Here is an 11,968-nt window from a genome sequence, read left to right on the forward strand (position 1 = left end):
ATGTAGATTATTATCTAAAGTACCTTTTAGCCCAAAGCAATGCAAACAAGTTTGAAAGTCCTATCATGGAATCCAGTGGATTCATGAACTTTCCTCATTAATTATGCAAATTAGCTGTTGATTTGCATAATTAGTATTACATTATGTAAGTCATCACTATCTACCACTCAAAAATCACGACCACAGCATGTTCAGAACAGCCCACTATCATACTCGACCTTCGCTGTGCTGACCCCTACTTACCTAAGAAATATTATCAGGATTCTTTCAAGGTTTCTCGAGTTATACATTCCACAAACAAACGGACGCACACACTCGGCCCGCTACCGTCCTAACGAATAATGCGACGCCAACTATTTTCGAACACAACCTTCATTTCCACAACCGCTACTCAAATACCAAATATCATGAAAATCCATACATAGCTTCTTGAGTTATAAGCTGTTGGCATGGATTTATGAACTTTCCTCATTAATTATGCAAATTAGCTGCTGATTTGCATAATTAGTATTACATTATGTAAGTCATCACTCATTTTATCTACAAACCAAAAATCCTGATGATCCGTCACCACGTTCTCGAGTTATTCTCGTCCAAAGTTTGACAGGAATTCGGTGCCTGCGGTTTCCAAAAAGCCGCTAGGGGGTCCAAACTCACAGCACTTGCTCTCTGTCCCAAGGGCTATCTACCACTTAAAAATCATGACCACAGCACAATATCATCAGGATTCATTCAAGGGTTCTCGAGTTATGCTATTCACAAGAAAGCGGACACACACGTTTGGCCCGCTAACGCCCTGACGTAAAAAGGCTACGCCAACCATTTTCGAACACGACCTTCCTGTTTGCACCCGCTACTCAAATACCAAATATCATTGAAATCCATACACCGCTTCTCGAGTTATATGCTGTTGACCTACAAACAGGGACACAACATGAGACCTTAACCAAAAATATAACCTTCTCGTCGAAGGTAAAAAGACAATTGATGACAAAGTAGATATATGAACCAACCTCAAAAACACACAATGAAGTTGAAAACACACAAGCAACACAAATTAAACTTTAATCGTGACATCTACCTTAATTAGATTAACAGTTATTCTTACTCTAGGACAGGATTAGCAACGGAGCCAAAAATCAGGAAATGTTGACATTGTTAGTACTATTGGTATAGAGGTAAGCTTGGTGCCTTTGTACTTGAAGAACAATAGAATTGAGCTGTTTGGTGCCATGCCTACATGTATGTTGAGTACCATCGTTTTTTTTTTTTTTGTTATCGCTGACTCATTCTTTTTGCTTACTAAAGAGAGATAGCACATCGTAACGTTTAGGGCATGCCCTACCCATAGTTATACTGTGAAATTCTACACAAATAAGCAGAAGAAATTGGAGTCAAAATCTCGCTTCTATGACTTCATAGAAAACTTACCTTGACAAGGCAAGCTAATAAGAACGAGAAAGTGTTCACGTCGTATGGCTAAGGCGGTCCCACCCTCGTGCTTTTCCAGCCGGGATAAAGTAGACTACTGTTGTGATTGTGCATGATTAAACCAACTCAGTTTCCGGGGCTTTCTGCATTTTCCTTACTCGAGTTTGTGCTGGGTAGCTTGCACGTCGGAATCGGGCTGCGAGCATTGTCCTCGTCCAGCTGATTTGAGTTCAGGTAGGTCAGGTGAAACGCAGGGGTGATGGTTTAATTTGATTGGAGTCTACGATAAAATTATTGGAACAAACCATTCTTTTATGGGGACTTTAAACTTTAAGTTACTAATACAAGACTTTTTCGACGTTGAAAATTGTACATGAAATGTACTGACTGTTCTGATTCGCCTACTGCATGCAGTGAAACGTAGGTTCAATTATAGCATTACGATTAATGCTAATGATTTGCGGTTCGTCCAATCCATTGAAATGGAACAGCTCTTGGAAATAGCAAAGAAAAACTGACAATTTTTGTGCTGTCGTGTGTCCTTGTTGTGCCCTGCTGCGTGTGCCATGGGATGTTTGTCTTATTAGATAGATTGGATTAGTTGCTGTATTGCCTTTCAAATATCCATGTAATGTATAAGATATTCGACGGTTTGTACATACTTAAAAATGAGATGTTGGGGCTGAGGCTTATGGAAACCGCGTGGAGGCGCTTTGACCTTGGTGAAAAGTACGTGAAGTGTCAAGTGTCTTATAGGTTGCAGAACAAGCCGGCCAGGTTACAGGATACGTACATTTGTAACGTTACTGTAAGTTTTTCAGAAGTTGCATAAACCCATAAGGTTTAAACTGATTTTAAAAGTCGGAAGTGGTTGGAGATCATTGAAAGGTTGGGTGATGTGGGATGGGTTGTGAAATGGTTGTAAGTCAGCAGTGGTTGTGGCATGGTTAGGAGTCAAACATGGAGGCGACTACTAGTATTTTCCACTCTACCGTGTATAACTCCAGACCTCAAAAATCTCTCTCAACCATAGTTGGTTTCATAATGAATAATTGCTTGGTGATAATTTTACTTCATTTGGTCATAATGAATAATTGCTTGGTGATAATTTTACTTCATTTGGTCATAAGATTGAAAGAAATGACCTGGAATAATGTCAATAACGGACATATAAGACTGATGGAATCTTGAGTCTTTTATTGTAACATATTTTTACCTCTTTTCCATTGTGTGATACTATATACATAGCAAACCTGCAGTACAATCTATTTAAATTTACTTCCATCTTCAGAAGAAAGGTATACACAATTCTATTGCATCATCTAGACAAATTACATCAACAGCAATAGATGACTTTAATTGTATATATACACTCAATTAAAACAATTAAAACATTGACAATGCAGACATTGGACAACAAAAGACAGATTTCAAATCTAAAGCAACACAAAACAGAAGAAACTTATACAAAAGTACTCCTCAATACTCATCTTTATGACTACTGCAATGTAGTAATCCAATGATTGTAATCACCAAGTTCACAGTCTTAACTGCACCTACACAGTTTGATACATTGTGGGTTATATGTCAAAGTTGAAGGCCCCTGAGAACAAAAACAATACATGTCTGGACATGCCTCAAGCATGGTCTAGGCATGAACTGTTATCAAGTTTTAGGTTTGGGTTGTTTGCCGATGGCCGCATGCCGTCGGTGTCTCCTTAACCTCGCATCCTCTGTGAACCGCTTCAGCGCCCTGCCTTACTACTATTCGCCATCAGGCCCGGTCACTTGCCAGTGTCTCCAACTGCTGACGACTGATACCAGCCAGGCCAAGGCGCCACTTAACTGTGTCCTTGAAATGGAGTCGCGATCGACCACGAGGTCTTGACCCCACCGTTCAGTTCAGAGTACAACAGGTGCCGCGGTGCCTTAAGATCTAGGTAGACAATATAACAAGGTTTCGCAAAACTCACAAGAGAGCGGACTGATGGTTTAAAGGGGACTCTGGCTCTGACCGTGACATGTACTTGGGGCGCTCAAATATGTTATAGCCAGTACTATGTTTGGTAGTGTTGGGATAGAGCGCACTGGCCGTATCTGTCCCACTGTCTATTGGGGATCATTGGTGGGCCCGGGGATCTCCCATGGCCAGTAGGTGTCAGGTAGGGTGGCCATAGGAGGCACTGGGCGTGATCTGTCCAACTGTTCACTGGTAGGGATCTCCCATGGCCAGTAGGTGTTAGGAAGTGTGCGGAGTGGGGACACAGCATTTTGTTCTGATGTCTCACACAAAAATGTTGGTACCGATGAGAGGGACGCCCTCCGGTGATTTCTGCGACTACTCTCACCTCTGACCTCCCATGGCCAGTAGGTGTTGGGTAGGGTTGGAATTGGTGACACTGGACGTGATCTGTCAAACTGTCCATTGGCGGGGACCTGACATGGCCAGTAGGTGTTTGGCAGTGTACGGACGAATGACACCACACTCTGTGGTACCTCAGTTGAGTTGGAGAGTGCGGGGAGGGAACCTGACCGTTGCATGTTGCGCCCACAGTCCTCTACGACTTGCCATGACCAATAAGTGTTTGGCTGTGCACCAGTAACCTGCGTCATGTCGTCGAGAACATTTCGATGAACTTGGTTCTCGTTTGAGTGAGACAAACACCCTCCTGTCGTTGGTGTCACGTCATAACGTGTAGAGGGCGCTTCTGTTACATTTCTTATATTCATGTATGGTCTCAAGGCTTGGTCTTCGCGCAAGGATACAAAAGCCATAATCCCCTTTGTTCGATGAGCCCTCTTGCTTTGGCCGTCTTCCTCTACATGCCCGTAGAACGTTACGCGATGGGAGTTGTCGACTGTACCTCCTCCATACACACCTACATGTCCGACAGTTAAAGGTTTGTGAGGTTGTAGATATGTCGTCACGCTGTCGTGGTGAGTGTTGTACCTCTCCCCCGCCAGGAGCGTCAAGTCAGTGGCAGCGGCGTAGAACTGCAACCGATCATCATCGTTCTCAGCGATGCCGCCATTTGTTGGCTCAATGGAACTTAATGAAGCAGGTAGTGATCTAGAAGGTACTGATCCTTTCCGGACATTTCTGGTTGGGTTGGCGAAAGAAGGAAGAGGAGTTGACCTGGCTACAGCAGTAATATTATCGTCTGGAATTTCCCAGTATGTGTGCGGGAGGGCAGAGAGAGGTCGTCGTGTAGCAGAGATGACCTCATCCGGAATCTCGCAGTAAATGGCTTCGATCATGCTTAGGGAACAAGGCAGCGATCTACGAGAGACTTTGCGGTCACCGTGTGAAATGCGGGAAATGTCCGGGAGGGAAGCCGACCTTGCCCGCCCAGATACTGCACGTGGCCTGTTGACATGAATGTCTTGCCTTAAAGAGCATTTCTTTACCAGCAACCACACCAAGATTACCAAAAACAGTGCTCCTAACACTAACGAAACAAATAAGTGGCCCATGTTTTGGTCAGGAAAACTCAGGGTAGTAGTGGTCGGTTGAGATGTCGTCCATGACAACGAGGTCTGTTGCTGCCCTGTCTGATGTCCCGGCAACGTAATATGTTGTCCTGACAACGCAGTCTGCTGTCCTGGTGTTTGGGACGTCAAACCGTCATCTTGGTCTTTCCAGATTTCATTAGAATCTGAGTACGTTTTGTTGAACATGTGTACACCATGGAGGACCAACCGGCTGCTGCTATCTTTCATGAGTAGAACGCATGTGACATTTTGAGTGGCGCTATCTGGGTTGTCGCTTCCAGCGTTTTGATTTTGTGTCCAATCGAAGGCAATTGCAAGAATTTCCTTCCCCGATTTTCCTTCCAGAAAGTACATCAGTCGGAGATTCAAGCCGCCCGCTAAGACCAACGCTGGGCCAACAGCACCCCACGCCTGGCTGCATCGAACTTCATCCTCAACATACGGGTCACTTTTGACCAAGAAAAGAAAAGGTGCATGAGCTTTTACCTCTTTACCGTAAATGTCCCACGCCCTGCAGGGGTTGTTGTGGTGCTCAATAACATTACTGCGAGCGGAAGCGAAAGACCAACTGAACATCTGGTTGTCGGGGACGTCTTTAAAACAGAAAATGCGATTGGATACCTTAATAGCAGACACGTCATAGGCCACTCCAAGAGCAAGAGACCACGCTATGTCGTGTACGATGGTATTGTTACTATCAAAAGCAATGTCTGGTCCTGCGCCGATAATGCCGAGGTCAATGACAGAATCTAGCCCCCGGAACGCGCCTCCGTCCAAACGCGATAGACCATTTCCACCTAGTTGCAGTTCGTACAGCTTGGTTAGGTATTGGAAGGTCCCCGCGGTAATCACCTTGATGCAGTTCGACTCCAAGATGAGCTCAAACAGGCTGGTTAACCCGAGAAACCATCCCGGCTCCACAGTGCGCAGCAGGTTACCATTCAGATACAGATAGCTGAGGTGAGGTAGGTCTTGGAAACACCCGGGGTCCATTCGTACTATCAGATTCATGGACAAGGTCAGCGAAAAAAGGTTAGTCAAGCCGGTGAACCAGCTCTGTTTGACATGGGTTAGTCTGTTATAGGATAGGTCTAACATGCCCATAGCCGTGAGACCAGCCAAGGCATTGTCTTCAATATCCGTGATCTCGCCTTTTTCTAGAGCCAGAACAATGATTCCCGAATGGTTTGTTATTGTTGTAGCCGACAAAACTCCGAATGGATACCCCCTTATTTCCACTATTGTATCATTTACATCCAAACATGGTATTGACGGAAATGGCGCACGGTTGGATGTAGCAATACTTCCGTTTAGGTCATTGCAAATGATCCATGGTGTGTCATGGATCTTGTCCATTGACGTCACCCCTAGTTTGTTAGACGTCACGTTCTCGGGGACATTTTCCGTTTCTTCCCTACAATGAAAGAGGCAAAAGGCTTCTGAAGCTGCACAGGTGGACATTAAGGTCAAGAGGAACAACATGGCTGGCTTCATCTTCCAGTTATAACGTTTCTAGCAGAAAGTCAACAGAAAACGTGTATACGTCACAGCGCAAGATTTATACGTTTTGATACCACTTGTTGACGATGGTAGTAAAGGAGACCAGCTACATCAAGGACGGGTGGCAATATCAACTTCCAACAACCCCTGACCAATTGCTGGCGTCACGCGTAAGTAATTTCCCGTCTCAAGATTAAGAGCAATTAAGTTAGATTCTAGTCGTTAAAGAGGACTGAGCGATTCAGTCAAAAATTCCAGTTAGTCAAATTTCTTTAGCTGAAGAAGAGATTCATTTTTCATAATCACGATGATTATGATATTCTCCGCCCAGACGGTGTCATCTTTTCGATATTTGCGAGTCAGCAGGACCTGGTCGTCAGCATAATCTGCAAAAAGTGAATATGATTGTGTTACTGTGATACTTGAGAAAGGGTAATCCTTTAGCTGACATTCGTCGATGAAGTTTAGACATTCTGGTGGTACTCGCGAGATATGCAAGATAAGAATTATCCATGCTACTGGGTAGGTTTGTAAACGGTCAGACGTTTCAAACAGCATTCGCTGTCTTACATTGAAGATTGACTGCAAGATTCTAGATGAATTGAATGTGACATTGTATGCTATTAAGTCATTTAATTGCTGTTCTTGGATCCGTCTTATTGAAATTCTTTAACTATCCTACAATTATTTTAACCTCTTTATTTATCAATTCGGAGGTTTTGTTAAATAGCTGCTAAACTCTAGATTCCGATTCAGTCACTTGTCTAGATTGCTTGACGATTGATTATCTAGACACTGATTGTCTAATCATTGACGATTGATTGCAATTGTCTAGATTGTGAAACGACAAGAGGGGCGAGTAGAACAGAAAGATACATTCTATACAAATATACAAATATCCTGACTCCCGGGAATCGAACCCGGGCCGTCAGATCACAAACCTAGAAGCGCAACCGTTTCGGCCAAAAGCCGGACAGGCATTTGGCATAGTTGGTTGGCGCTACTTGAACTTCCACTGTTACAATATACTAGAGGCGAGTAGAACAGATTTTACGCAATGCTCGCTCCCGGGATTTGAAGCGCGACCTATCGCGCCGAACGCGGACAGCCAAGCTCCCAAAACCAAGCACCCAACCGATTCGGCCCAAAGCCTGACAGGCATTTGGCATGGTCGGTTGGCGGAGCTTGAACCTCACTGTTACACTACTCCCCCTTTTCTTTTCAAGATTCGTCCTCGAATCTAAGAGTTCGGCATCCTCTATCCTGTTACTCACACAGGGTCGGCATGGGAACCAGTGAAACACTAGAGGCGAGTAGAACAGTTTTACCCCAAGCTCGCTCCCGGGATTCGAACCCGCGACCTATCGCGCCGGACCAGGACAGCCAAGCTCCCCAAAACCAAGCACCAATCGCCAAGCTCCCAAAACCAAGCACCCAACCAATTCGGCCAAAAGCCTGACACTAATCATCTCAGGGCCTTTATTTCAATGGGATCTGCTCGTTCCATCTTTTTGATGGTAAGGGATGTCAGCTTGGCCTCGCTGGCCCAAGCTTTAAAGTCGAAACTTTCCGACATCGCCGCAAGCTGTTTACGTGGCCGCTCTGGTTAGAAACAGGGTCAGAAGCAAGGAGTGACCGCTTGCTAGCCGGCTCTCAGCCGGTCTGTTATAAATTAAAGCACTGTCCGTCCCTCTGCGTTTGAGGAACCGTTCGTTAATACTAAAACTACGACTAAAAGGCAAATAAAGTTTTCTCTTTATTTACGTCGACAACGGAAGCTATCTGAAACGTCTGACCATAAACAAATTTATTCAGTTGCCTGTGGAACTGTAACTTGCGTACCTGGGACGTCTTTAGATAGACGAATAGTTGTTCCCTCGAAAAACAGTCAGAGTTCCTGTTTAGATTTGTATCGTTATGTGTCGCACATACCGAAATATCTCATCAAAATTACAATAGACAGAAATCACAATATCGATCAATCATTTAGATTCAATTTACATTCATTTAAAAAATTCAGAGGAAACAAGTAAACTAAAGTTTTAAGATCGTACAGTCACAAATAAAGCCAAGTAGACATATCTTTCTATTTGCGACGTTTACGATATATGCTTTCAATTATCAGGAAACAGTATACATTTTTTGTATTCAGATATTCTTTCTACCTTGCGTTATCCGTGATTGTGCGCCTTTGAATAACTTGTTTGATAAATTGTTATCAGGAAACAGCAACCAGAAACGTATCGTGGCACAAAATAAGTCTAAGAGGAATACATTGCTCTGGAAAAAAACGCAGTAATTACTTTACATCGTCGTTGAGTAGTCGCACAAGGTAAGGTATAGGGGAGTCCCTGTATCTGTTTGTTCTGCATTTAACCAGTCTGAGTTTGTTTGAGTTTCTCGTATTTCTCCCATGGTGCCGACTCTGTGAAAGCATATCTGGGCCCAGTTTCTTCGCGAATTTTCTGCACAAGTCCTCGCACCTATATATGTGTCAGCGTTTGAAGGCCGATGCCAGTGCAAATTCATAGGTCGTATGCTGCCCACCCAACACGGCACTAGAACATTGCCAACACTGCAATGTATTTTTGTACAAACAAATCCAAATGAAGCTTATTAAGCTTTCGGCTAGATAGTAGATTCGTGTAAACAGCAAACATAGTCTACGTTTTCAAATTTGGTAGAAAGGATAATGTACAGTCAATTCCGTGTCAGCACATGGGGAGAGGATTTTTAGATAATATTTGTAATGATTTTAACTATTTTTCATAAAATAATTGAGGCACAATTGTTCAAAATTGTTTAAATAATTGAACTCGAGAGTTTGAACATATGGACTTGCTTTGTGTATTTTGTAAACATCAGTCTGAAAGTGAATGTTCAAAGATCTCACAATTTTCAAACACATGTGCTGATTCTTTCACTGTTAGAGATATAGTTCCAAATAGTTGAATCATCTACCAAGTGGTATATTTGGATTATTGCTCCATAAACGTAGATGTTAATCCCGCCCCATGTATATGCTACTGTATATACATAGATTTCACGGCTGGACACCAGTGACTCTGTTGTGGTGAGCCATCTTATAATACTTCCATGTACTTCGCAGGGATGTGTGAATTATTTTCATTCCAACCCACTATAACCCATGTACCCATTTACAAAATGTCACAAATAATTCTATCATGTTGGAGCATGTTAGAATGAATGGTGAAACTAATTCGCAATACGTATACTAAACATAAACCAAGTAGTTGATGTTAGATCATTCTCCTACAGCAGAGTACCGTCAGTCATTTATTCCTGACTGTACTCTGCTTTCCTTCCCTTTTGCCGGCGGTATTACCCGCCCTACTTATTACATATTAATGAGCTTGCCCTTATATGGGCAGTCAGCCGTTGGGGATCGGGCGTTGGCATGGTGAGCAAACAAAGTCATGGTAATACGTAACATGATTGGCTGATAGCTTCCCAGCGGCCTTTGCGAGACAGCTTCCGACAAAATGAAGCCCAAGGAAGGCCTGTTCTCTGATTGGTTGACAGCTTGTTTGTGGCGACAATCATAATACCCGTAGGTAGGGCCTGGGACAGCAGGGCCCCATAAGGTAGTGCCGTTGGGGACCGGGCGTTAGGAGGATGATGTTAGATATGTTTTAACGTTCTGTAAGACGGTAGAAAATATTAACGGAATCAATAGAAACTGTTACTTTAAGTATAGATTGTCACAAGGTTTAGGTTTAGACTGAAATATTTTAACGAAGGGATAACAAACACCCATGTAGTAATGTTGAATTATAGCTATATACTGACCTGTTGCTCTTCATCGTAGGTCTTCTGAGTGATCCGAGTCCATCTACTTTTGTCGTTGTTTCCCCGTTAAGCCGACATCACACAGTTTGCGACGAATGTGTTGATCGCTTGAAGGCAATGAAGCTTCAAAACCACCAGAGAAAATCTGCCTAAAATCTACCCTGCTATTTTGGACTGAGCTTGGTTAGGGCCCTGCGAACATCGACCGATCCTGAAAAATTTGCGCAAAGACGGAGAGGACGACCTACTTATTGCGTTCGAAAATGTCCTTTTGAGCTATTTTCCTGCTGTTTGGCACTCGATTTACGGCTATCTTTGATTAGCTTGTAGAAAACCGGCCTCGAAACACCGTTTGAAGTGTTTCTATTCCAAGTCAGCCACGAAATATGCCCTGTTATTGCACGGCATCGCTTTTTAATTGTCACAGGCCGCAAAAAGTTAATTTCCTGACTCTCTGATTAGTCTGATGTAGGAAAACTCATTTTATGCGAGTGCGCGAGACAATCAGCTAGTGTTGTAATGGCTGTTTTAAGATATATGTGGCCAGTTTGCTTTTTGGAAATTGTACTATTAACATGTTCTCTTGTGCTGATGCTGTGGTTTCACGACTTCTAGATTTGCACATATTGCAATCAGGATGTTAGCATATTAGTGATCGTTGCCCACTTGTCATATGGAGCGAAACTCTATCTTTTAGTTAATAAAAAAAGAGCAAAAGCAGCACAAATGCCATACACCCAATAAAGATGGTTTGGCCTGCTGGGGTCAGACTTTTTACCGGAAAACACAGGAAAACACATTTAAACACCGGAAAACACCGGAAAACACATGAAGGAGTGAATAATCTACTGAAATACAGTATGTTTTGATGAGTAAACATGACAGGTCGCTATGTTTTGCCACAGAATAATCTACATATGGCCCTGGAATGAAGAAATCGTCAGAAAATGCATGAGACGACGGGCCGGACCGACGACACCCGGCGGCCATGTTTGTTTGTTTAGCGGGGTCAGATACTTTCACAACAAGACAGCTGATATCTACCGAATTTCAGTGCAAAAATCTGTTATATATTGGCATAAATATAATATATATGAATCTACTCGGATTGTGATAAGAATCTATTTTCTGTATTTCTTAATAAAGCTTGCTTCTTCTAGCCGTCAACGTTACATAATTTTGCACAAGCAGCACGTCCTGAGTCCGCCAAATTACAAATAAAGCGGTGTCCTACGTGCTTTCAAGAGTGTATATTCATTCCACAGACACACATTTCCCTAAGTGGTTTCTCACTAGATGTGGCAACTTTACCCAGTATATCGAAGAAAGAAAACTATTATATTGTCTGCTCAATTTCTCCGCGTAGTGTGTACGTTGGGTTCCTGCGTTGGGTCAACAATGGCGGGTTTTCCTACCCAAGCTATACCGTGATGCTCTAGCGGCCCGACCCGACCCGGGCGGGATTTGAGCGCGAAGTTCTATTCGTGTTGAGGGGAGAGTGCTGATTCGCAAAATGATCGGGTCAGGTCCTAATATGCCGTGTCTGCATTTTTTTCGGCGTAATTGTGTAACTCCCTGTACATTTTGACGTTCTTGATGGATGACAAGCATTATCTTATTTTAAAAACACATGCATATTGTTGTTTTAGGGAATTAAAGTCAAACCCAACCTGTCTAGAAATAGCCAACACTTAAGTATTGGAGTAGAATATTTTCATAACTGTCCATGTCACTG

The sequence above is a fragment of the Branchiostoma floridae genome, chromosome 6 (assembly GCF_000003815.2).
Source record: "Branchiostoma floridae strain S238N-H82 chromosome 6, Bfl_VNyyK, whole genome shotgun sequence".
NCBI classification, from domain to species: domain Eukaryota; kingdom Metazoa; phylum Chordata; class Leptocardii; order Amphioxiformes; family Branchiostomatidae; genus Branchiostoma; species Branchiostoma floridae.